Raw genomic sequence first — 5,635 nt, 5'->3', positions numbered from 1 at the left:
ATGCCTGCCAAAGCACTGGACATTGCCACTTTTGGCCGACCATGCTCATGCCAAACCAAAACAAACTGCAACATGGTATCTTCCACACTTACCCTGATCTACCTTGGCAATGAAGGCCTGCCAGGAGTTCCATGCCGCCATATAGGACTTTAGCATACCCGGGGCCAAAGCTTTCAAAGCGAGTCTGGCATGATGATCAGCCAGACATGAGTGGAACAAGATAAACCATGATCGCTGGCTGTGGGCACCAATGTCCTAAAGATAGACCATTGAAAATGAGATAAAGCATCCGCTATCTCGTTTTCAATGCCCGGGACATGCCTAGCCTTAAAATCAATGTTCCTTATCAGACATAATAATATTAAATGCCTAAGCAAATTGAGAACCTGGGGACAAATAGTCCCCTGGTTGTTAATGGCCTAAACTACTCCCAGGTTATTGCACCAAAAATGTATCCTGCGATTACTAAGCTGCGCAGCCCAAATTTCCATGGCTACTACAATTGGGAATAACTCAAGGAGGAGCATATTTCCTGTCAAAGATATTAATTTAATGTGTTATGATCAATGGACTTTAGACTGGCAGAATGGATTAACTGAGTATTTAAATTACTGCCGGGCAATACATGAATGGCCCAGGTAATAAATTCATCCTCCACTTCACGTGACCAGCCTCGAGCAGCATGATAGGTGGAGGAATGAAATAATGAGGCACAGACGGAGGCAATCGGGTTAAGCCTTGAAAAAGCATTTACCCAGCGAAACGCTCGTCGGCGTTCCTCTCGCTGTGGTTTCTCTCCTTATGTGTTACACAATTGTATCCATGTGTTTATGTGTCATTTAGTTTGTCATGGTGGTGTTTCCATGTTTACGGCAATTGCGGGCTTCACCCGCTGAATGATATATGCATAGTGGATATCTGCATTATCCGTAACACGGATCCCAAATCAGCGCCATTGGGGCAGTGATTCCCTGTATATATACAAGAGTGACGGTGTACATATTAATTACCATGCATTATAATATTCACAGTATGCATATCACTAAAAGGTATAGGTAGCAAAATGAGATATACCTGCTAACTAATATTATTTATTTCTATAATCATTATGAGCAAGTGACGTACCCAACAAACTATAGCTGGCCCACAGCTCCTTTTACAATTGAGAAGGAACTAATCGTCATATACTGACAAACTATACAAGTGGCACGCTTACAGACTTCTTATATCAGCATTGTGCTTACTATCGTTATATTATACATTTATTGAAATTATATGGAGCATTGCACTGTCATGAATTAATTCAGCTTGAGCTCTAAACAAGCCATTGGAATTGACACATTATAGGTAGCTACATTTTGTCACCATTATAAGCAACATAGTATCTTGATTTCTTTAGCTACTTTTACAGGTGGATACTCTTTTTGAATAGACCTATGATTAACAGCTTACATTGATATATGACCATAAGGAAAGAAACACAGAACGAGAATTGTTTTAATCACATTTAATTTATTACCATGTCCTCACAATTTATGTTTACACATATATAGGTAGTTTTAATATTTCGCTGTCTTTTTTTCTTAGCATTATTTTAATTTGCCAATAATAAAAGTTAATTTTTAATAAACATAATAATTAAGTATTGTGCGCCCCAAACAAGACAACTCCTTTTCCCCTTTCATTTTCTAAACCACCAGATCACCAAGCTTGCGGCCAAGCTTCCGTGCACCACTGACCCTCAAAAGGCCACAAAACCCAAAGCTCCAGATGCATCCATATAAAGTTGAAGTTCAGAATTGGCCATTGGCTTGGGTAACCAAATCCAAACCCCATTGAAGTCCTGCAAGAACACATACCATAACCACATGTCCTCCTTGAGCTTGCTCATCAAACAAATCAAATGGTGAGCCTTTTTAATGCCTGCTGTGGCCCTTTCCAACCTACAACAAAACACCCTGCTCATAGGAATAACTCGGTAAGAGAAATTAAGCAGGCCGAGCAATGATTGCAACTGCCTTAAGGAAATCTTTTTAGCAGAAAGAAAAAGTTCTAAATTCACACAACTAAGCAACTTTATCCCTGGGCAACCTGCACAGCCCCACCCTGGTATCAATTTCGATACCCAAATAGGACAACACTGTGGTCGGCCCTTCTGTCTTTTTCTTTGGAAATGCCCATAAAGTGAAAAAGAGCCTGCATTGAAAAAAGTAGCTCACTACATATGGCACTATCAGCTGGCCCAACCAATAAAAAATCATCTAAATAATAAGATACACCTGACTGCTCTGAGCCCTCCTGAATGCACCACTGTAAAAAGGAGCTAAAACATTACAAAAAATAGCAGGAAATGGAGCATCCCATCGGCAAACATTTATCAACAATATATGAACAGTCAATCTTGAAACCCATGTATTTGAAAGAATCAGGATGCAAAGGAAGAAGCCTGAAAGCAGACTCTAAATATATTTTTGCTAATAGGGCACCCCTACCGAAATCCTGTACCATCTGAAGTGCATCTGAAATGATTGATAAGCGACAGTGCAATCCTCTGGATCTAGAGCGTCGTTCAAGGATCCACCCTATGGATAGGACAGTTGCTGGATCAACTGGAATTTACTGGCATCTTTTTTAGGAACAACCCCTAAAGGAGAAACATACATATCGACTAAAGGAGGAGATGGAAATGGATCAGACATGTGGCCCGAGTCCACCTCCGCCACTATTTTTTCCTTCACAATGTCTGGGTAATCCCTGGCTGATTTAAAGTTCCTTTTGGTTGAAACAAAAACTGGACTAACTACCGGCAAATGAAAACCCTCCATAGAATCTTGTAACAAAAAGGCTGCTTCCGCCTTAAGAGGCTAGCGACCCAACCAATGCTTTACAACCTCAATTTTAATTGGTGAAAAAGCTCTACTTAGCACCATGTTGCTCACCCTGCCATGCTACCTGGCCACTTGGATGCTTACAATCCTTGGCTGCGTGAGCACCTCCGCATGACAGACAGACATGTTTAAAATGCCAGCTTGCACCTCTGCTACATTGCCCATTATTAAAAGCAAAGCATTTACCATTTCCTGCTGTGTTAAATCCTGGGCGGGCAACAAAGGGCTGCTTATGATCAATGGGAGTATCAGCGGTGGGCTTATTTTGAAGTGTACCCCCTAGCCAAACTTCTACATCATTGCATCTGAAGCTAAAATTCTAATGGTCATCCTGCTTCTTACGAAAAACCTCATCATATTGGTGCCAAACATTATGCCTAGCAGAATATTGCATGCTATGCACAAGGTGCAAATATTTAAGAATGTTTAAAAATTTGGCAGGCCTAATCTCTGTATAACAAGCCGCAAATATGTACATACCAGAAAGCCAATTCACATAGCTGTGCCAGGTTTCCTCGGCAGCCACCCCACTGATATAGCAAGGACCAAGGCTTTCTTAGCATCATGTGTAATAGAGAACATATCCATGTACTTGCCTTTCCTAATATGCTCCCTAACTTTTGATCTAACCCCTCTCAAAATAGCAGTATTAGAGCAATGGACCAAATAACCCATTGCATCCAGAACTGAGCTACCCCCTGAACCACAGGCTCCTTTTGGACTCTTATGCTTCCCCTTCAACTGCTGAATAAAGTAGCGCATGAGCTTGCACGGTTTCTCAACTGAGCTAGATGACTCAGATGAATCCTCAGAGTTTGATAATGTATTAGTGTTGTGAGGCAATGTGATCTCACCTGCTACAGATGTCGATGGGATAGCCAACCCAACTGTGGAAGCCGAATCCTGACCTGCATTGTGCGGTGTGCCCACCATGTCTTAAATTGACAAAGACAGAACATCCTCCCTGGCAGCAGCAGCTGGAGCCAGTGCCGCTGGTGACGGAAGACCCTGTGAACTAGGAACATCTACATTAGCAACAGACTATGTGGAAACAGAAACTGCTATGGGAGTGGGGGGCGGGGCTAGCATGCGCAGGGGAGCCAGTGTTGGATTTGGCCAATTGGGTGGGGGGTCTAATAGGTGGGGGGCAATGGCAAGGGGGGTTGCAGAATGGGATCCTTCCATAAAGTGTCACTGGGCACCTACTGGAAAATTGGAAGGTAAGGGTGATACAAGGCAGAGATAGTATGGAACTACTGACCAAAATAGGGGGGGTACTGCCTGCTGTACATAATGGCCTGAAGCCTGGGGCAACTGAGGGATAATGTACTGTTGGACAAACACAGGAATGGAGGGTGGGAATGCCAGCTGGCTGAATCCCTTGCCAAAATATGGGGACTACTGTGCTGCAAGCAGAGGGCCACATAAAAACAAGTTGTGGTGTGCAGGGCCACTGATAGGAACATAATCCACCTCATGTAAGGGTGCCATGACAGGAAAAAACAGCTGTGGAATGACAGGGGTGCAGCAGGCAGACATTGCGATGCCCATCCGCAGCAGCCACCTGACTCATAGGGGAGGAATGCAGCCCAGCCAGGCTTGCAAAGAACTGACTCCCAGAAGGGCACTGTATGCAGGCAGGGGTCAGCAGCCCTGCTCTCCCAGCTCCTGGAGCCATGGGGGGCAGTAATGGAGGGTTGTGCAGGCCCTGAGGACTGAAAGATAGCTGCCACTAGTTGGGGGGCCTAAAATCAGGGTAAGCAGCCCTCTTTTCTTGCTCCTGGAGCGGTGGAGGGGAGTAATGGAGGGCTGTGCAGGCCCTGAGGACTTAACATGGCTGCCACTGGCTGCGGGGTGGGGCCTAAAATGGGAGCCACGGGGGCCTTGCAAACACTCCCATTGTAAGGCACCATTGAGCAGGTGGGGTTGGGGGAAGGCCCCGCACCACAGGCCAGCCATGCCTGGAGGCCTGATGGTGAAGGAGCTGGAGTGCCAGAGACAGCACTGGATGCAGCAAATGCTGCTGGCCTGGTGGACACATGCGCGGGCACAGTGTAAGGAGAGGCGGCCACTACTGCCAGAGGATGGGCTGCCTCATTCAAATGCTTGGGGAGGCACATTGCGATGGGGATGGGGCATGATGACCAGCAGGTTATAACAGGAGTTAGCAGTGAAATTGACCCCCCAAAAAAGGGGGGGGAGAGCAGGTCAAGGAGACAGGAAGGGGGAGGGAGGAGAGGTGGAATGAAATGTGGAGTAAAGAATAAGTGGTACAGATCAAAAAGAAACAGGGACATAGAGATGTGAGAGGGGATAATAGTAAGGAAAATGTGAGGTTAAGAGAGAATGGAACAAGTGTGACAAACTGGTATATGAAAGGGGTTCAGTGTGACACTGATGTACTTATCCAGATGATCACAACTGGAAAAGAGGAAGCTGACTCCTCTCACTGCTTTAATATCCTTAAAAAGAGCCCGCCTACACAGGTCCCTGATATGCTGTCAAATTTGATTGAACCAATACAATAACCAATAACGTGACTGCAACCAAAATCCAGTTCTAACCAGTGCTGCTACAATAAAAAACAGGGTGCTTATCTCCTCTCAAATTTATGCTAGCTATCGAGTGCTTTTTGTTTTGTGCCACTTTTTAGTGGGTATTCTTTTTTGTATCATGTTTGTTACCCACTCTTTATATATTTATATGTTTTGTGTTAACTGGTGTTACATATGTCTGCTTTGAATGAT

The sequence above is a fragment of the Taudactylus pleione genome, unplaced genomic scaffold, assembly GCF_031769625.1.
Source record: "Taudactylus pleione unplaced genomic scaffold, aTauple2 ptg000006l, whole genome shotgun sequence".
Taxonomy (NCBI): Eukaryota; Metazoa; Chordata; class Amphibia; order Anura; family Myobatrachidae; genus Taudactylus; species Taudactylus pleione.
Note: the sequence above shows the minus strand (reverse complement) of the source record.